Raw genomic sequence first — 22398 nt, 5'->3', positions numbered from 1 at the left:
CGCTGCTCCGTGAGAGTGAGACACGAGCGGCGCAGATGCTCACAGAATGATACGCAGTAAACCTTATTAATAAAACACAGTAAGAATATGCTTATTCTCTAAACCTTAGTAGTCAGATACTACAATGATGTAACGCTTAAAAACCTTAACAATGTGTATGCTGTTTGAGCAATTGAGACGCTAAGAAAAGCCCTTTGCAACAAACAGTGAAAACACAAGACCTGGTTTGGATTTAAAAACCACAGCAGCTCCAACACCGCCGTGGATGGTTTAGGGAAAAAGGGAAACACAATACAAGTTATACACTACAAACTAACATAGAAATCTAAACAGAATAACAGAAAATAATGTGAACAATGGCGAACAAAATGGCTACAGAGAAATATACATACGTGGGGATGATTCGCATGCGCGACCTGGATCCAGTCCCCAGCATTCAGGGAGAAAGCCTTCAGAGAGAGTGAGTGACTGGCCAGGCAATGGTGGTCTTTATATAGCACAACATACATTCACAACACAATGGTACCTTGTATCTCATTGTTCATTGGACACAGGGATGTGTCTCTACACTATAGCAAAGGTCATAGGTGGATTTGAACAGGTGGGCTGTGTCTTTCCCCAACTGCTCTGGTGGGAGGTATCATCAGGATTCCCGCCGCATGTGTAATTTACAGCAAATACAGTTAATGTTCATAATCTACATTTGTACATAACTATACGCAGGAGCGAGTGATCCTTTCCTAACTAGCATCGGAATGTTACCCTTAAAATACCCTACAGCTGGATACTAGACACCACCTTTCAACCTTTGTCTGACCCTTCCTATCATGTAAAGAGGAATCTCTCTGTCCTGGAACAGTTTAAACTAAACATACTCGCTGACATTGTCTAGGGGAATATTAAATACAAAACACACTATATGGGTTAAATATGCTACGATCGAGTCGCACGCTAGACGCTCAAAAACTCTACCGTAAATGCGCATACCATGCGCGTGATCGCCGGAGCGATCTTTACGCAAATTGCGGATATGTGCACGCACGGCAGAGTGTGCGCACGCGCAGCGGGCATGTGCATGAGGGGTTAGTACAAGGCATATGCATCATGATATTTTTCGACTTTGACACTACCTTAATTAATGTGAACACCTCTTTATAAACAGTACAATGCTATGAAAATGGAAAGGACCTTCATTTAGAACCATGTTGGATATGAGGGATCATGGATGTTTTCCAATTTATAAGAAGTACAGTAAGTGTAAAAATAAAGATATTCATATATTATTAATATCCATTACACAGGAGTGCCAGAATGTTTTGAGGTTGAGGAGGGCATAGAAAAAATTACATTTTGGTGCTCCACCCAAACCTCTTCTCCCCCCCCCCCCAGTGCAGGGGTGCGCAACTCCTCCTGTGATAACAGTATGCTGCCGCAGCTTGTTATGCCCCATGACCTGTCCTAACCTGTCTGTGTCTCTGCCACATTTGGGGGGCATGCTGCCCCCTTGCCCTTAAACCGTTCCGAGGCCTCTGCCAGTAAGCTAAGCACTATTGATACAATCCATATCAAAATACTAGTTATTTGGTATTACAATATGGTTTTACTAGCTAATGTATATGTACTTTGTAATGTATGCGCCTAGTCATTATCTCTACTGGGCTTGTTACACATGCAGAAACACATACTGTATGCATTATCAGCACCTTTATATTCAGCAAACTCCAAAAATTGAAAGCTTTCAGAATGTGCTTGTGAGAATCAATACCATCTTCAAATGACGCTTGTTCTCGGAACTATGCTCCTTCCTATGGGAATGAGATCCGGGAGTTGCAAAATGTGAACCCTCCACTAACAGTGGACAGGGTGACTCACTGTGTGAATGCATGACCTCAGATGCACTACACCATAGGTCTGCAAACTCGGTCCTCATTACCCAACACAGAGCATGTTTTGCAGGTCTCCTCACAGAATCACAAGTGAAATAATTAACTCCACCTGCGGACCTTTTAAAATGTGTCTGTGAGTAATTAATACACCTGTGCACCTGCTGGGTTACCTGCAAAATATGCACTGTGTGGGGTAATGAGGACCGAGTTTGCAGACCTATGCACTACACAGTCGCCCGGACAGGCACCGTTATGTATAACAGTGATACTTATCATCAGGACAGCCAGTGGCGCCGAGAGGGGGGAGCGGGTACTTTTTACCCAGGCCCAGACCTCTTGGAGGGGACCGGGGGGTCCTGGGTCCCACGCCCCCACTTCCCCTTTGTAGGCAGCGGCAACTTGGGACGGGGAGTGACTGCTGCAGCATTCTTTCTCTCCAACCCATCACACACGCTGCTGTGTGCTGCGCCGGGGAGAGAGATAGCTGCAGAGGCAGTCACTGCTCTCTCTCCCTTATGTGCGGGTGGTGATCGATCACACCCGGCCTTGCCGCCTACCACCAGCCATGCTCCTGCCCCCATGCCGGCGCACCCCCTGTCCTGCATGTGCAGTTGCACATTAAATAATATTTTTTATATTTCATATGGAGGCAGGCTAGCCACACCTCCCTACATTGGCCATGCCCCCTCCCATTTCCTGGGCTCTGCACAGCTGTCCCTTCACCAGAACAATATTGAATCACTCTGGTAATTATGTTTCACTGATGCAACTCACAGCAGGTTGTATATTCAATCATCAGTGGCCATCTAAGCTCTGATGATGAATAGGCCCCACCAAAATCTCTTTTTAACCTAAATAGATACTCAATGTGTGGAATCCATTGTTTATCGATCGTGTGTGTGTGTGTGTGTGTGTGTGTGTGTGTGTGTGTGTGTGTGTGTGTGTGTGTGGGGGGGGGGTGATACTCAATTGTGCATTTTCTATCATGCACATTGCACACAGGGAGGTCGGGTTTAGCTGCATAAAGCACTTAGGGGCCTAATTCAGAGTTAATCGCAACAGCAAATTTGTTTACAGTTGGGCAAAACCATGTGCACCGGAGGTGGGGCAGATATAACATGTGCAGATAGAGTTAGATTTGGGTGGGGTGTGTTCAAACTAAAATCTAAATTGCAGTGTAAAATTAAAGCAGCCAGTAGTTACCCTGCACAGAAACAAAATAACCCACGCAAATCTAACTCTCTCTGCACATGTTATATCTGCCTCCCTGCAGTGCACATGGTTTTGCCCAACTGCTAACAAATTTGCTGCTGCGATCAACTCTGAATTAGCCCCTTTATGTAAAGGCTTGGACTGTGAGGCTAAGGGGTCGGTCAATTAGAGATGAGCGCCGGAAATTTTTCGGGTTTTGTGTTTTGGTTTTGGGTTCGGTTCCGCGGCCGTGTTTTGGGTTCGACCGCGTTTTGGCAAAACCTCACCGAATTTTTTTTGTCGGATTCGGGTGTGTTTTGGATTCGGGTGTTTTTTTCAAAAAACCCTAAAAAACAGCTTAAATCATAGAATTTGGGGGTCATTTTGATCCAAAAGTATTATTAACCTCAAAAACCATAATTTACACTCATTTTCAGTCTATTCTGAATACCTCACACCTCACAATATTATTTTTAGTCCTAAAATTTGCACCGAGGTCGCTGTGTGAGTAAGATAAGCGACCCTAGTGGCCGACACAAACACCGGGCCCATCTAGGAGTGGCACTGCAGTGTCACGCAGGATGGCCCTTCCAAAAAACCCTCCCCAAACAGCACATGACGCAAAGAAAAAAAGAGGAGCAATGAGGTAGCTGACTGTGTGAGTAAGATAAGCGACCCTAGTGGCCGACACAAACACCGGGCCCATCTAGGAGTGGCACTGCAGTGTCACGCAGGATGGCCCTTCCAAAAAACCCTCCCCAAACAGCACATGACGCAAAGAAAAAAAGAGGCGCAATGAGGTAGCTGACTGTGTGAGTAAGATAAGCGACCCTAGTGGCCGACACAAACACCGGGCCCATCTAGGAGAGGCACTGCAGTGTCACGCAGGATGGCCCTTCCAAAAAACCCTCCCCAAACAGCACATGACGCAAAGAAAAATTAAAGAAAAAAGAGGTGCAAGATGGAATTGTCCTTGGGCCCTCCCACCCACCCTTATGTTGTATAAACAGGACATGCACACTTTAACCAACCCATCATTTCAGTGACAGGGTCTGCCACACGACTGTGACTGAAATGACGGGTTGGTTTGGACCCCCACCAAAAAAGAAGCAATTAATCTCTCCTTGCACAAACTGGCTCTACAGAGGCAAGATGTCCACCTCATCATCATCCTCCGATATATCACTGTGTACATCCCCCTCCTCACAGATTATCAATTCGTCCCCACTGGAATCCACCATCTCAGCTCCCTGTGTACTTTGTGGAGGCAATTGCTGCTGGTCAATGTCTCCACGGAGGAATAGATTATAATTCATTTTAATGAACATCATCTTCTCCACATTTTCTGGATGTAACCTCGTACGCCGATTGCTGACAAGGTGAGCGGCGGCACTAAACACTCTTTCGGAGTACACACTTGTGGGAGGGCAACTTAGGTAGAATAAAGCCAGTTTGTGCAAGGGCCTCCAAATTGCCTCTTTTTCCTGCCAGTATAAGTACGGACTGTGTGACGTGCCTACTTGGATGCGGTCACTCATATAATCCTCCACCATTCTTTCAATGGTGAGAGAATCATATGCAGTGACAGTAGACGACATGTCCGTAATCGTTGTCAGGTCCTTCAGTCCGGACCAGATGTCAGCATCAGCAGTCGCTCCAGACTGCCCTGCATCACCGCCAGCGGGTGGGCTCGGAATTCTGAGCCTTTTCCTCGCACCCCCAGTTGCGGGAGAATGTGAAGGAGGAGATGTTGACAGGTCGCGTTCCGCTTGACTTGACAATTTTCTCACCAGCAGGTCTTTGAACCCCAGCAGACTTGTGTCTGCCGGAAAGAGAGATCCAAGGTAGGCTTTAAATCTAGGATCGAGCACGGTGGCCAAAATGTAGTGCTCTGATTTCAACAGATTGACCACCCGTGAATCCTTGTTAAGCGAATTAAGGGCTCCATCCACAAGTCCCACATGCCTAGCGGAATCGCTCCGTGTTAGCTCCTCCTTCAATGTCTCCAGCTTCTTCTGCAAAAGCCTGATGAGGGGAATGACCTGACTCAGGCTGGCAGTGTCTGAACTGACTTCACGTGTGGCAAGTTCAAAGGGCATCAGAACCTTGCACAACGTTGAAATCATTCTCCACTGCGCTTGAGACAGGTGCATTCCACCTCCTATATCGTGCTCAATTGTATAGGCTTGAATGGCCTTTTGCTGCTCCTCCAACCTCTGAAGCATATAGAGGGTTGAATTTTACCTCGTTACCACTTCTTGCTTCAGATGATGGCAGGGCAGGTTCAGGAATGTTTGGTGGTGCTCCAGTCTTCTGTACGCGGTGCCTGCACGCCGAAAGTGGCCCGCAATTCTTCTGGCCACCGACAGCATCTCTTGCACGCCCCTGTCGTTTTTAAAAAAATTCTGCACCACCAAATTCAAGGTATGTGCAAAACATGGGACGTGCTGGAATTTGCCCATATTTAATGCACACACAATATTGCTGGCGTTGTCCGATGCCACAAATCCACAGGAGAGTCCAATTGGGGTAAGCCATTCCGCGATGATCTTCCTCAGTTGCCGTAAGAGGTTTTCAGCTGTGTGCGTATTCTGGAAAGCGGTGATACAAAGCGTAGCCTGCCTAGGAAAGAGTTGGCGTTTGCGAGATGCTGCTACTGGTGCCGCCGCTGCTGTTCTTGCGGCGGGAGTCCATACATCTACCCAGTGGGCTGTCACAGTCATATAGTCCTGACCCTGCCCTGCTCCACTTGTCCACATGTCCGTGGTTAAGTGGACATTGGGTACAACTGCATTTTTTAGGACACTGGTGAGTCTTTTTCTGACGTCCGTGTACATTCTCGGTATCGCCTGCCTAGAGAAGTGGAACCTAGATGGTATTTGGTAACGGGGGCACACTGCCTCAATAAATTGTCTAGTTCCCTGTGAACTAACGGCGGATACCGGACGCACGTCTAACACCAACATAGTTGTCAAGGCCTCAGTTATCCGCTTTGCAGCAGGATGACTGCTGTGATATTTCATCTTCCTCGCAAAGGACTGTTGGACAGTCAATTGCTTACTGGAAGTAGTACAAGTGGGCTTACGACGTCCCCTCTGGGATGACCATCGACTCCCAGCAGCAACAACAGCAGCGCCAGCAGCAGTAGGCGTTACACGCAAGGATGCATCGGAGGAATCCCAGTTAGGAGAGGACTCGTCAGAATTGCCAGTGACATGGCCTGCAGGACTATTGGCATTCCTGGGGAAGGAGGAAATTGACACTGAGGGAGTTGGTGGGGTGGTTTGCGTGAGCTTGGTTACAAGAGGAAGGGATTTACTGGTCAGTGGACTGCTTCCGCTGTCGCCCAAAGTTTTTGAACTTGTCACTGACTTATTATGAATGCGCTGCAGGTGACGTATAAGGGAGGATGTTCCGAGGTGGTTAACGTCCTTACCCCTACTTATTACAGCTTGACAAAGGCAACACACGGCTTGACACCTGTTGTCCGCTTTTCTGTTGAAATACCTCCACACTGAAGAGCTGATTTTTTTGGTATTTTCACCTGGCATGTCAACGGCCATATTCCTCCCACGGACAACAGGTGTCTCCCCGGGTGCCTGACTTAAACAAACCACCTCACCATCAGAATCCTCCTGGTCAATTTCCTCCCCAGTGCCAGCAACACCCATATCCTCCTCATCCTGGTGTACTTCAACATCTTCATCTTCAATCTGACTATCAGGAACTGGACTGCGGGTGCTCCTTCCAGCACTTGCAGGGGGCGTGCAAATGGTGGAAGGCGCATGCTCTTCACGTCCAGTGTTGGGAAGGTCAGGCATCGCAACCGACACAATTGGACTCTCCTTGTGGATTTGGGATTTCGAAGAACGCACAGTTCTTTGCGGTGCTTTTGCCAGCTTGAGTCTTTTCAGTTTTCTAGCGAGAGGCTGAGTGCTTCCATCCTCATGTGAAGCTGAACCACTAGCCATGAACATAGGCCAGGGCCTCAGCCGTTCCTTGCCACTCCGTGTGGTAAATGGCATATTGGCAAGTTTACGCTTCTCCTCGGACAATTTTATTTTAGGTTTTGGAGTCCTTTTTTTACTGATATTTGGTGTTTTGGATTTTACATGCTCTGTACTATGACATTGGGCATCGGCCTTGGCAGACGACGTTGCTGGCATTTCATCGTCTCGGCCATGACTAGTGGCAGCAGCTTCAGCACGAGGTGGAAGTGGATCTTGATCTTTCCCTAATTTTGGAACCTCAACATTTTTGTTCTCCATATTTTAATAGGCACAACTAAAAGGCACCTCAGGTAAACAATGGAGATGGATGGGTACTAGTATACAATTATGGATGGACTGCCGAGTGCCGACACAGAGGTAGCTACAGCCGTGGACTATTGTACTGTACTGTGTCTGCTGCTAATATAGACTGGATGATAATGAGATGTAGTATGTATAAAGAAGAAAGAAAAAAAAACCACGGGTAGGTGGTATACAATTATGGATGGACTGCCGAGTGCCGACACAGAGGTAGCTACAGCCGTGGACTACCGTACTGTACTGTGTCTGCTGCTAATATAGACTGGATGATAATGAGATGTAGTATGTATAAAGAAAAAAGAAAAAAAAAACCACGGGTAGGTGGTATACAATTATGGACGGACTGCCGAGTGCCGACACAGAGGTAGCTACAGCCGTGGACTACCGTACTGTACTGTGTCTGCTGCTAATATAGACTGGATGATAATGAGATGTAGTATGTATAAAGAAGAAAGAAAAAAAAAACACGGGTAGGTGGTATACAATTATGGATGGACTGCCGAGTGCCGACACAGAGGTAGCTACAGCCGTGGACTACCGTACTGTGTCTGCTGCTAATATAGACTGGTTGATAATGAGATGTAGTATGTATAAAGAAGAAAGAAGAAAAAACCCACGGGTAGGTGGTATACAATTATGGACGGACTGCCGAGTGCCGACACAGAGGTAGCTACAGCCGTGGACTACCGTACTGTACTGTGTCTGCTGCTAATATAGACTGGATGATAATGAGATATAGTATGTATAAAGAAGAAAGAAAAAAAAAACCACGGGTAGGTGGTATACAATTATGGACGGACTGCCGAGTGCCGACACAGAGGTAGCTACAGCCGTGGACTACCGTACTGTGTCTGCTGCTAATATAGACTGGTTGATAATGAGATGTAGTATGTATAAAGAAGAAAGAAAAAAAAAACCACGGGTAGGTGGTATACAATTATGGACGGACTGCCGAGTGCCGACACAGAGGTAGCTACAGCCGTGGACTACCGTACTGTACTGTGTCTGCTGCTAATATAGACTGGATGATAATGAGATGTAGTATGTATAAAGAAGAAAGAAAAAAAAAACCACGGGTAGGTGGTATACAATTATGGATGGACTGCCGAGTGCCGACACAGAGGTAGCTACAGCCGTGAACTACCGTACTGTGTCTGCTGCGACTGGATGATAAATAATGATATAAAAAATATATATATATCACTACTGCAGCCGGACAGGTATATATTATATAATGACGGACCTGCTGGACACTGTCTGTCAGCAGAATGAGTTTTTTATTTTATAGAATAAAAAAACACCACACAAGTCACACGACGTGTGTTTAACTTTTACAGGCAGACATTCACAATACAATATAGTATACTATATACTGGTGGTCAGGTCACTGGTCAGTCACACTGGCAGTGGCACTCCTGCAGAAAAAAAGTGTGCACTGTTTAATTTTTTAATATGTACTCCTGGCTCCTGCTATAACCTAACTGCTCCCCAGTCTCCCCCACAATTAAGCTGTGTGAGCACAGTCAGATATTATACATAGATGATGCAGCAGCACACTGGGCTGAGCACAGATATGGTATGTGACTGAGTCACTGTGTATCGTTTTTTCAGGCAGAGAACGGATTATATTAAATAATATAAAACTGCACTGGTGGTCACTGGTCAGTCACTAGTATAACTAACTAATACTATCAGCAAAATTCTGCACTCTCTGTCTGAGTACTCCTCCTAAGCTCCAGTAAATGAAGTGTCACTGTCTCACTCTGTCACTAGTATAACTAACTAATACTATCAGCAAAATTCTGCACTCTCTGTCTGAGTACTCCTCCTAAGCTCCAGTAAATGAAGTGTCACTGTCTCACTCTCACTCTCCTATCTATTTCTTCTCTAAATGGAGAGGACGCCAGCCACGTCCTCTCCCTATCAATCTCAATGCACGTGTAAAATGGCGGCGACGCGCGGCTCCTTATATAGAATCCGAGTCTCGCGATAGAATCCGAGCCTCGCGAGAATCCGACAGCGTCATGATGACGTTCGGGCGCGCTCGGGTTAACCGAGCAAGGCGGGAAGATCCGAGTCGCTCGGATCCGTGTAAAAAAAGCTGAAGTTCGGGCGGGTTCGGATTCCGAGGAACCGAACCCGCTCATCTCTAGGGTCAATCCAATTAGCCGCGAAGGGTGCGATGTGCTGTTGCCGCAGTGTTTCAATGCCGGCAATGGCACACTACAGTATCTTGCACCCTGAAATCAGCCCAAAATTGCTCAGACCTCTATGAGGTGGCCAGCACTTTTTTGTGTGAATTTGGGTCACCGCAATGACTCACACCCACGCGATCATCACGGCTAATTGGATTGACCCCTAAGCCTCTTTGATCCAGTCTTCCTGCCCTCCCTACATTATAGTTTCTTGGTAGGTGATTGATCTTTGGCTATTCTGCGGTGGGAAAGAATGGCGGCTCACCAGTCCGGGTGCAATCATTTATTTTGGATGTGCTCCCTTTTTTGATTGGTAGTTGGCTGTACCACACTAACAGGGGCATTGTCATCACCCAAATGGGTGGGAAGTCAAGTGAGAAGGTCGAGTGAATACCTTTATGGTGTCATACAGTAGGTTAGCTGTGCGCTTTGGGTGGTATTTGCTACAGTGCACATTGGTGGTTGTTATTGCACATTGTGGATTGTGCTATTTCTGGTCGTCCTCTTGTACTTTCCCTTACATTTTTATTTCAATAAATAAATAGCTGACACTTTTTCTACCAAATTTATGTCTGTGTCTTTATTAACATTATTATTATTATTTGTATTATTTTTATATTGGTGTTAAGTGATACATGACACACCTCATCCGTTAGAAGGTTTAATACATTGAATTATTAAATTTACAATTTTGAAAGAATTAATAATTTAGTACACTCTTCCTGGTATATGGGGGGAATTCACTTGATCATGAAAAGTTTTAGCGCAAAAAATTTACCTGTTTTCATGCGAGAAACATGATCCCAGATAAGTTCCCGGATCCATGTGTTTTTGCACTCGTGGTTGCGAAAACGGGTCAGTTATCTGGAATTTTTTTCTCCTGCCTCCAGGCAGGTGAAAAAAAATTCCCAATACTGCCAGTTATTGGAGCTAATTGAATAAGCCCCCAAGGATCAATTAGCCACAGTAATTTACCACGGCTAATTGAATTCCCCCACATGTCTGCTACTGTTATCTATTTTAAAATATAACTAATAAAATACCTAATTACATCTGTATTTTCTTGCATTATGGGACCTGATTGTACAATGAAATGACCCTGACTTAATGTATTTTACCTTTATACATGTATTTTTGAGCTATATGGTGGCACCATAAATATAAAAAGTTTTTTTAGGAGAAAATTTATTTTGGTTGATCTCATATATATAAAAGGAATTACTTTTTCTGAGAAGTGGATGCAGGATTCCTCAGCTGTAGGAGCTGCAGATGTGTCTGGTTTATCCCTGTCTGTCCCACCTACTCGCTTAATTTGGCCAATATCATTGCTTCTCAGTAGAGATACAGTTGACTGGAAGGAGCGCACTAAATTTAGATATGTTATGTATGGATCAGTAAGCATTTACATGAAAGTTTTTTTCATAAAGCTCTGATCTGCTATTCTCACAGTGTGTAATGCTCACTGGGTGAAGACAAATCTATATGCAGCTCTCTATTAATTCACCAGCTGTCTGGCTCCTTATGGCGAGTATATGTGTCTCATGAAACATTCTCGCATGTTGTAATATATTAGTCAATTGTACTTATTTATCCCTTTCCCATCTGTACTGACAAGCTGAAACACAGCCTGCCGTCTCCATCAGCTTGTAATGCTGTTTGCGGCATTCTGTTTTCATTCATAAGAAACAGAACAAAGTAAAGTGATCTTATTTTGTTTTTAAAAAAAAAATCTGCAACATGATGAATCTTTAGTTAAACAGAACCTTTTTCTCTTAAAAAAAAGAGATGATCTACATTACACATGCAATTATATGTAAATTATTTTTTTTATGAGCAATAATTATCATTACAGCAAAACATTGCACAAAAAAATCAGCCTCTTTCACCGTTTTATATCTTTTGTGCTGGAAAAGTAGTTTTTAAGAAAATAATTTCATAGTAAGTAATCTATTGATAGTGCTTGTTTGTGACAAATATAATTTTGGGTATGATATTAATCATGTTAATCAGATGGGACTGTAGAAACGGTCCTACTGTATGTTCCTCAATCACAGTCTGATAAGCTGCCAATGAGAGTGACAGACGGAGGCTGCAAAGGGTGGTAAGGCAGCTGAAAAGATTGTTGGGGCTGACCTCCCCCTCGTCCAGGAATTATTCCAGTCAAGGGTCAGGAAGCGAGCAGAGAAAATTGTGGCAGATATGCAGCACCCGGGTCACAAACTGTTTGAACCGCTTCCATCAGGCAGACGCTATAGGTCCATTCCCGCGAAGTCGACCAGTCCCATGAAAAGCTTCTTCCCGCTAGCTGTCCACCAGGTGAACAATATCTTAAAAGTCTGACATGTATCATATTTCGAGTATATCGTACATTTGCAACGTGCAGTATGAACTCTTACATGTAATGGGATGGGAACCTACTGGTGGCGCAAACAAAGTGTGGTTACGGGGATGTGTTGCCTCAACGGTCAATGTCCTTTATAGAAGAATTGCATGTGAATATCTGTGATACACTGTAACTGGGTGTAAGAAGTATTCTACTCAGAGGCTTTAAAGAAACCTATATAGGTTTTTTTCTGGGGTATATGAAAGTAAGCACACATGTGAGGAGCTTCTTTTACCTTCAACACCGGGGAGAACCTATACAGATAATACTACACCTCCCAAATCACTGCAGTATAAGGAATCCTGGAAGAAGTCACCCTCTTTCTATCAATTCATTCTGGGATTTCAATTGAACTTCCGTATACCATTTGTCTTTTTTTACATATCGCCTTATGAAATTGAATGTATATGAGGACTATCCATAAGAAGTTTTTGGACTTTTCAAACATTCCATAAAGGACATTGACCGTTGAGGCAACACATCACGGTAACCACACTTTGTTTGCGCCACCAGTAGGTTCCCATCCCATTGTTTGTTTTTGTATATTCTTCCAAGGTGTGTGTGATGACACATCAGGGTGGGACCCCTCTCAAGGCAGCAATAAGAGTGCGCAGGAATATACCTTAGATATAAGTTATTCTTACATGTAATGTTTGTAATGTATGCTACGTTTTCCCCCTTTCTTATGCTATGTACAGATGGAGCCTCCGTTATCTTGGCTGGCTGAGGTGTTAGTCATGATCGGGCATACGCAGCGTGCTGAGTGCAAGGAGGCGCGCCTAGTCGTAGGGAGATGCATAGAGCATTTGGCGTTACCTTTAAGTGTAATACCTGCGATCATCCACCAGATGTCACTTTTTAAAATCACCATTGCGCATGCGTGTGGTCTCCATTAAAATACAATACCGAAATACATAGTAAGAACTACTTTACTGGTGTGTCTCATTATGCTACAATATGCTATAGTATGTCATACAGTATATTACAGTGTGCAGACGTAAATACAGTAGTACAGTATATACAGACGAAAACAAATGTGATAAAGCCACAGTATAGTCCATTGACGTTAGGAATATGTGAGCATCCATGTCCGGCAGACAAATCAATAAATAAAACCAGTAGTGTACACAGACGCAAACGAACGTGTTACAGGTACAGTGTGGTCTATTGATGTTAGGGATATGTTTATGACGTTAGGGGACACAGACGCTCATATTGCAAAACACGGTATTTACCACCGCCTCCCCCTACCAGCATCCCACTTCCCCCCTGGGAGTCTACACAATTCATACAGTAGACAGGGAGGGAGGTCAGGTTACAATAAATGTACAACACAATACTACAGTATACTGTATATGAAAATCAGATAGGGAACTGCAGTCACTTTGATAGGTGTGTAAATGATACAGTAGCAGTGATCCCTTCTCATAAAGTATAACACAGATTCTCTATCGCCGATGATCTACAGTACTGTGTTGCTCGAACAGTTAATTGGGTCAGGATACACTCATTTATATTTATTGGTATGTCTACAGGTGCTCATTACTGCTGTGTATTTTAGATAGCGGAATCAGACACTCCTGCAGATTTGCTCTGACTTATGTGAAACCTGTGTGCACACTTCTATTGAATGTATTACAATGGATTACAAAGAAAAAAAAATTAAACTGAGTGTCAGAAAAAAAAAAAAATTGCACTTTGGGAATCAAACTCGGGACTCTAAGCATGGGAGGCAGAAGCCTTCACCGTTTGCCCATGTCCAGTGTCGGACTGGTACATGAAGGGCCCAGCGGGGGAATGCAGTTATAGGGGCCCATATTTAGGGGTGTGGCCAGCCTACAAAGGGGGTGTGGCCAACCTCCACAGAGGCTTGATATACACAATAGTTTAGTGCAGTGTAATGCAACATATCTACCATGTATAATACAAGTGCATAGTCTGGAACCTGATCCCTAGAGGAAGGAGTGGGCCCTCAGGCAGTGGGGCCTACTGGTGGTTTCCCTGGTACCCCTGTGGGCCAGTCCGACCCTGCCCACGTCGCTGCATGGAAGATACACAAGTTCATGTGTAAAAGTACTGCAAGCAGCGATTCCTTCCCATTGGTGTTCGTTTATGCCGTTAGGGGACTCAGACGCTCATATTGCAAAACACAGTATTTCATGCACTGTAATACTTTAAAGTCAATGATCTACATTATTCCTTTCACACATTAGTTGCGTCTGCATACACTATTTTAATTTTACTATATTGCTTTGTCTACGGGACTTGGATGCTCACATGAAGTAACACGGCAATTGACAAGTGTTTTAACACATTCGTTTGCATCTGTATAAACTATTTTTATTTACTTTTTACTCTCTCCGTCTGACCATTGGTCACCATCTGTGTGTACAGAATGCAGTACAGGACTGTATATTAACATTACAGTCATCACTGACCATTTGCCAGAGCTAGTACTTTTAGATCAATCCGCTGCTATTCGATCTAAAGTACTGGAGTACTAAAGTACTGGATTAGTGGAGCATAGTGTATATCCCCCCCTGTGTCTTTCAAGCCTCATGTTACCCCCTGTGTCTTCCTTCCTCATGCCTACCCTATGTATTTCCAGCCTCATGTCACCCATTTCTCTCATTTTTGACCCCCTCATTACCCCTCATCTCACTCTTCCATCTCCACAGTTGGGTGGGGGAGGTGGTTCTGTGGGTGGGGCCACAACAGTGTTGCAGATGTAGGTGGTGGGTAGAAAAACTAAGCATTGACAGGTGTCTTCACCTACCTTGCCATGTCTGCCCCCTTCCACACCTCCCCCTGCTGTCGGATTTTCGCGAGATTCGGATACCATATAAAGAGCCGCGCGTCGCCGCCATTTTCACTCGTGCATTGTCGAGATAGAGAGAGGACATGGCTACATTCTCTGCCTGAATAGCCCAATATCAGCAAATCTCAGCTCAATATCTGTGCTCAGCATCAGTGCTGCATTGTGGAGACCAGTATATGGTATTACAGTACAGTAGTCCAGTGCTGTTCTCGCTGCCCAGTGTCACTCAGTTCTATTATCCTGAACAGTGCACAGTGTTTCTGTGCTCATTATTATCATTGCTGCATTGTGGTGACCACTGACCAATATATGGTAGTACAGTACAGTAGTCCAGTGCTGTTCTCGCTGCCCAGTGTCACTCAGTTCTATTTTCCTGAACAGTGCACAGTGTATCTGTGCTCAATATTACCATTGCTGCATTGTGGTGACCACTGACCAGTATATGGTAGTACAGTACAGTAGTCCAGTGCTGTTCTCGCAGCCCAGTGTCAGTTCTATTATCATGAACAGTGCACAGTGTATCTGTGCTCATTATTATCATTGCTGCATTGTGGTGACCACTGACCAGTATATGGTAGTACTGTACAGTAGTCCAGTGCTGTTCTCGCTGCCAAGTGTCAGTTCTATTATCCTGAACAGTGCTCAATATCTGTGCTCATTATTATCAGTGAGGATTCTGATGGAGAGGTGGTTTGTTTAAGTCAGGCACCCGGGGAGACACCTGTTGTCCGTGGGATGAATAAGGCCATTGACATGCCTGGTCAAAATACCAAAAAAATCACCTCTTCGGCATGGAATTATTTCAACAGAAATGCGGACAACTGGTGTCAAGCCGTGTGTTGCCTTTGTCAAGCTGTAATAAGTAGAAGTAAGGACGTTAACCACCTCGGAACATCCTCCCTTATACGTCACCTGGAGCGCATTCATCAGAAGTTATTGACAAGTTCAAAAACTTTGGGTGACAGCGGAAGCTGTCCACTGACAACTAAATCCCTTTTTCCTCTTGTACCTAAGCTCCTGCAAACCACCCGACCAACTCCCTCAGTGTCAATTTACTCCTTAGACCGGAATGCCAATAGTCCTGCAGGCCATGTCACTGGCAAGTCTGACGAGTCCTCTCCTAACTGGGATTCCTCCGATGGATCCTTGAGTGTAATGCCTACTGCTGCTGGCGCTGCTGTTGTTGCTGCTGGGAGTCGATTGTCATCACAGAAGGGAAGACGGAAGACCACTTGTACTACTTCCAGTAAGCAATTGACTGTCCAACAGTACTTTGCGAGGAAGATGAAATATCACAGCAGTCATCCTGTTGTAAAGCGGATAACTCAGGCCTTGACAACTGTGTTGGTGTTAGACGTGTGTCCGGTATCCGCCGTTAGTTCACAGGGACTTAGAGAATTGCTTGAGGTAGTGTGTCCCTGGTACCAAATACCATCTAGGTTCCACTTCTCTAGGCAGGCGATACCGAGAATGTACACAGACGTCAGAAAAAGAGTCACCAGTGTCCTAAAAAATGCAGTTGTACCCAATGTCCACTTAACCACAGACATGTGGACAAGTGGAGCAGGGCAGACTAAGGACTATATGACTGTGACAGCCCACTGGGTAGATGTATTGCCTCCCGCAGCAACAACAGCGGCGGCACCAGTAGCAGCATCTCGCAAACGCCAACTCGTTCCTAGGCAGGCTACGCTTTGTATCACCACTTTCCATAAGAGGCACACAGCTGACAACCTCTTACGGAAACTGAGGAACATTATCGCAGATTGGCTTACCCCAATTGGACTCTCCTGTGGATTTGTGACATCGGACAACGCCACCAATATTGTGCATGCATTACATGTGGGCAAATTCCAGCATGTCCCATGGTTTGCACATACAACGAATTTGGTGGTGTAGAATTTTTAAAAAAATTACAGGGGCGTGCAAGAGATGCTGTCGGTGGCCCGAAGAATTGCGGGCCATTTTCGGCATTCAGCCAACGCGTGCTGAAGACTGGAGCACCAGCAAACACTCCTGACCATGCCCCGCCATCAGCTGAAGCAAGAGATGGTAACGAGGTGGAATTCAACCCTCTATATGCTTCAGAGGATGGAGGAGCAGTAAAAGGCCATTTAAGCCTATACATCTGCCTACGATATAGGCAAAGTAGGGGGAATGCACCTGACTCAAGCGCAGTGGAGAAAGATTACAACGTTGTGCAAGGTTCTGCAACACTTTGAACTTGCCACACGTGAAGTCAGTTCAGACACTGCCAGCCTGAGTCAGGTCATTCCCCTCATCAGGCTTTTGCAGAAGTAGCTGGAGAGATTGAAGGAGAATCTAAAACGGAGCGATTCTCTGTTGAAATCAGAGCACTACATTTTGGTCACCGTGCTCGATCCAAGGTTTAAAGCCTACGTTGTATCTCTCTTTCCGGCAGACACAAGTCTGCAGATGTTCAAAGACCTGCTGGTGAGAAAATTGTCAAGTCAAGCGGAATGTGACCCGTCAACATCTCCTCCTTCACACTCTCCCGCAACTGGGGGTGCGAGGAAAAGGCTAAGAATTCCGAGCCCACCCGCTGGCGGTGATGCAGGGCAGTCTGGAGCGAGTGCTGACATCTGGTCCGGACTGAAGGACCTTCCAACGATTACTGACATGTCGTCTACTGTCACTGCATATGATTCTGTCACCATTGAAAGAATGGTGGAGGATTATGAGTGACAGCATCCAAGTAGGCATGTCAGACAGTCCGTACGTATACTGGCAGGAAAGAGGCAATTTGGAGGCCCTTGCACAAACTGGCTTTATTTTACCTAAGTTGCCCCCCCTCCAGTGTGTACTCCGAAAGATTGTTTAGTGCAGCCGGTCACCTTGTCAGCGATCGGCGTACGAGGTTACTTCCACAAAATGTGGAGAAGATGATGTTCATCAAAATTAATTATAATCAATTACTCCGTGGAGACATTTACCAGCATTTGCCTCCAGAAAGTACACAGGGACCTGTGATGGTGGATTCCAGTGGGGACAAATTAATTTAATACTCTGTGAGGAGGGGGATGTACACAGTGAAAGGGGTGAGGAATCGGACGATGAGGAGGAGGTGGACATCTTGCCTCTGTAGAGCCAGAGCAAGAAGAGACTGATTGCTTCTTTTTTGGTGGGGGCCCAAACCAACCAGTCATTTCAGCCACAGTCATGTGACAGACCCCATCGCTGAAATGATGGGTTTGTTAAAGTGTGCATGTCCTGTTTATACAACATAAGGGTGGGTGGGAGGGCCCAAGGACAATTCCATCTTGAATCTCTTTTTTTATTTTTTATCTTTGCATCATGTGATGTTTGGGGCCAATTTTTTTAAGTGCCATCCTGTCTGACACTTCAGTGCCACTTCTAGATGGGCCAGGTGTTTGTGCCGCCCACTTGGATCGCTTAGCTTAGTCATCCAGCGATCTCGGTGCAAATTTTAGGACTAAAAATAATATTGTGAGGTGTGAGGTGCTCAGAATAGACTGGAAATTAGTGGAAATTATGGTTATTGAGGTTAATAATACTATGAGATCAAAATGACCCCCAAATTCTATGATTTAAGCTGTTTTTGAGCGCATGATGCAAAGAAAAAAAGAGGCGCACCAAGGTCGCTGTGTGACTAAGCTAAGCGACACAAGTGGCCGACACAAACACCTGGCCCATCTAGGAGTGGCACTGCAGTGTCAGGTAGGATGGCACTTTAAAAAAATTGTCCCCAAACAGCACATGATGCAAAGAAAAAAAGAGGCGCACCAAGGTTGCTGTGTGACTAAGCTAAGCGACACAAGTGGCCGACACAAACACCTGGCCCATCTAGGAGTGGCACTGCAGTGTCAGGCAGGGTGGCATTTCAAAAAAATTGTCCCCAAACAGCACATGATGCAAAGAAAAAAAGAGGCGCACCAAGGTCGCTGTGTGACTAAGCTAAGTGACACAAGTGGCCGACACAAACACCTGGCCTATCTAGGAGTGGCACTGCAGTTTTCTAGCGAGAGGATGGGTGCTTCCATCCTCATGTGAATCTGAACCACTAGCCATGAACATAGGCCAGGGCCTCAGCCGTTCCTTGCCACTCCGTGCCGTAAATGGCATATTGGCAAGTTTACGCTTCTCATCAGACGCTTTCAATTTTTATTTTTGAGTCATTTTACTGAACTTTTGTTTTTTGGATTTTACATGCTCTCTACTATGACATTGGGCATCGGCCTTGGCAGACGACGTTGATGGCATTTCATCGTCTCGGCCATGACTAGTGGCAGCAGCTTCAGCACGAGGTGGAAGTGGATCTTGATCTTTCCCTATTTTAACCTCCACATTTTTGTTCTCCATTTTTTAATGTGTGGAATTATATGCCAGTATCAATAGCAATGGCCTACTACTATATATACTGCGCACAACTGAAATGCACCACAGGTATGGATGGATAGCATACTTGACGACACAGAGGTAGGTAGAGCAGTGGCCTTCCATACCGTACTGCTATATATACTGGTGGTCACTGTCAGCAAACTGCAAAACTAAAATGCACCACAGGTATAGAATCTAGATGGATAGTATACTTGATGACACAGAGGTAGGTAGAGCAGTGGCCTTCCGTACCGTACTGCTATATATACTGGTGGTCACTGTCAGCAAACTGCAAAACTAAAATGCACCACAGGTATAGAATCTAGATGGATAGTATACTTGATGACACAGAGGTAGGTAGAGCAGTGGCCTTCCGTACCGTACTGCTATATATACTGGTGGTCACTGTCAGCAAACTGCAAAACTAAAATGCACCACAGGTATAGAATCTAGATGGATAGTATACTTGACGACACAGAGGTAGGTAGAGCAGTGGCCTTCTGTACCGTACTGCTATATATACTGGTGGTCACTGTTAGCAAACTGCAAAACTAAAATGCACCACAGGTATAGAATCTAGATGGATAGTATACTTGATGACACAGAGGTAGGTAGAGCAGTGGCCTTCCGTACCGTACTGCTATATATACTGGTGGTCACTGTCAGCAAAACTCTGCACTGTACTCCTCCTATATAATACAGCTGGTCCCCAGTCCCCACAATAAAGCAGTGTGAGCACAGATATATGCAGCACACTGAGCACAGATATGGAGTGTTTTTCAGGCAGACAACGTATACTGGTGGTCACTGGTCAGCAAAACTCTGCACTGTACTCCTCCTATATAATATACTGGTGGTCCCCAGTCCCCACAATAAAGCAGTGTGAGTACAGATATATGCAGCACACTGAGCACAGATATGGAGTGTTTTTCAGGCAGACAACGTATACTGGTGGTCACTGTCAGCAAAACTCTGCACTGTACTCCTCCTATATAATACAGCTGCTCCCCAGTCCCCACAATTAAGCAATAAGCACAAATATTTGCATCAAGATTAATAAACGGAGAGGACGCCAGCCACGTCCTCTCCCTAACATTTCCAATGCACGAGTGAAAATGGCGGCGACGCGCGGCTGCTTATATAGAATCCGAATCTCACAAGAATCCGACAGCGGGATGATGACGTTCGGGCGCGCTCGGGTTAACCGAGCCATACGGGAGAATCCGAGTATGCCTCGGACCCGTGTAAAATGGGTGAAGTTCGGGGGGGGTTCAGTTTCCGAGGAACCGAACCCGCTCATCCCTAGTGCAGACAAGGCAGTTACCCCATATCAGATAAATATGCAGGGGTGATAATTACTTGTAGAGTGATTACAGTCTTATTGTAAATGCAAAAGACTTGCAGTGCATGACCCATAGCTAATCACATTAGTATTCTTACAGAAATGTCATAGACACAGGAAAAGTCAAATAAAACATGAATAGTAACAGTTATGAATTATTTATTTCTAAAATGCCTCTTCTGAATATGTTATGCAAATAAAAAAAACTTAACGCCAACTCTACATAAGTCTGACAATGTATTGTCCTGTTATTGAAGCATTTAGGGAGGATTGATTGCCTACAGTACTGTGTTAACCCAATTGCTCGTTTTCCGAAGAAGGAAAAAACTTTAATTGCAGTGAACTGCACAAAGCCATATGGGATGCAGTTAATTTGCAGGCAGCGGGGATCCCAGTGGTCAGGATATCGACGCCGGAATCCCGACTACTGCCAATACCGACAGCCGTAATCCCGGCTCACATGGGTTCTTCCCACTCGTGGGTGTGCACCACACTCATTGAGTGGTAATATAACCTGTGGCGAGTGCAGCGAGCCCGCAAAGGGACTCTTTGCGCTCGCCCCACTGCTAGCATTCTGACGGCCATTGTCGGTATACTGACTGCCGGGATGCCGTTGTCGATATACTGATGGCCAGCATCCTGACCTTCGGTAACTCATACTGAACTCAGCCATATTGTCATCTTCTGGATATTCCCTCTTCTTCCTTATATAACCTAAATTCTACATGACAGGAAGTAATATTAGTTACAAATGAATAAGTGCTAGAAATGACATGCTTACAGTACCTCAATAACGTGCATATCTACAAGCAGAGCCTGATTCAGAGATGTGCACAGATCACACTGCCACTGATGTACGTCTTTGTACACAGTGGAAGTGCGATAATATGCTAATGCCGTGGGATGGGTCTTGTGTAAACAGATGCCTCCTGCCATCTTCTATGATCTGCTGGTGCATCTGAGGACGCAACATCGGATCATCTGGGAGAACATCGGTCATCTGAGTATCCCTCAGATAACTGTATGACTGGGTAATTCACACTGCTGAAACCAGTGACGCTGCCACTGGCTTCAGCAATCCCAAAAACAGGGCCGTCACGCCCCTTTTTCTACAACATTGCTCATCGCAACCGTAGGCTGTGCAAATGCACAGTGTCTCTTCTGTGTACGCACGGATTCCGAAACATCGGGTTTATGTAGATCTCTGAATTAGGCCTACAGTCCTGATTTTCCCTGGACTCAGGGCTGGTGCAAAGTTTCTCAGACATACAGTATGGGCCCCTATGCAGCCACCAACCCCCCGTGCAGCTGCTGGTGCACATACACATTTTTCTCTAATTTCTTTTAGGACCTGGTCACACCTCCCCATTCTCACTTAATCCAACGCCTTAACCCTTACAATGGGGTTGACAGAGTTATTGCGGTGCCATCCGGCTTATCCAGTCAGTGGCGGTACTGGGGTCAGTGACACCCAGTGCTTTCAAGAGACCCTCCTGAAAATGGGGTGTGGCTTCACATGTATGGGGTGTGGCACTGTGAAAGCCCTGTTGCTGTCACTAGAGGGGCATGGCCAAACGGGGGAAGTCCCCAATAATCTCACTGTCGCTGTGTGGGAGTCTGCATTTTGGTGTCACCCCTAGAAGGGTGACACCCGAATATGGATTGCACCGCTCCTGTGACGCCTGTGTATACATATATTAAGAAGGAAGTCCAGGTAGAGAGCATTTTGTCCCTCCTGGAATGGGTCATGTTGGGTGTATGCACAATCTAAAATACACTCCCCCGCCTTCCCCTTGTCTTAAGTGCCCCAGACACCCCCAAGGCTTAATCCGGCCCTGACAATGTGTAATGCTCCCAGTATCGCAAATGTGTTAAACACACTGTAGTGCCCCCATTCACATTATGCCACACAGA

This window comes from Pseudophryne corroboree, chromosome 1, assembly GCF_028390025.1.
Source record: "Pseudophryne corroboree isolate aPseCor3 chromosome 1, aPseCor3.hap2, whole genome shotgun sequence".
In the NCBI taxonomy this organism is placed as follows: Eukaryota; Metazoa; Chordata; class Amphibia; order Anura; family Myobatrachidae; genus Pseudophryne; species Pseudophryne corroboree.
The sequence above is the reverse complement of the archived record's forward strand: the minus strand, read 5'-3'. Positions refer to the sequence as shown.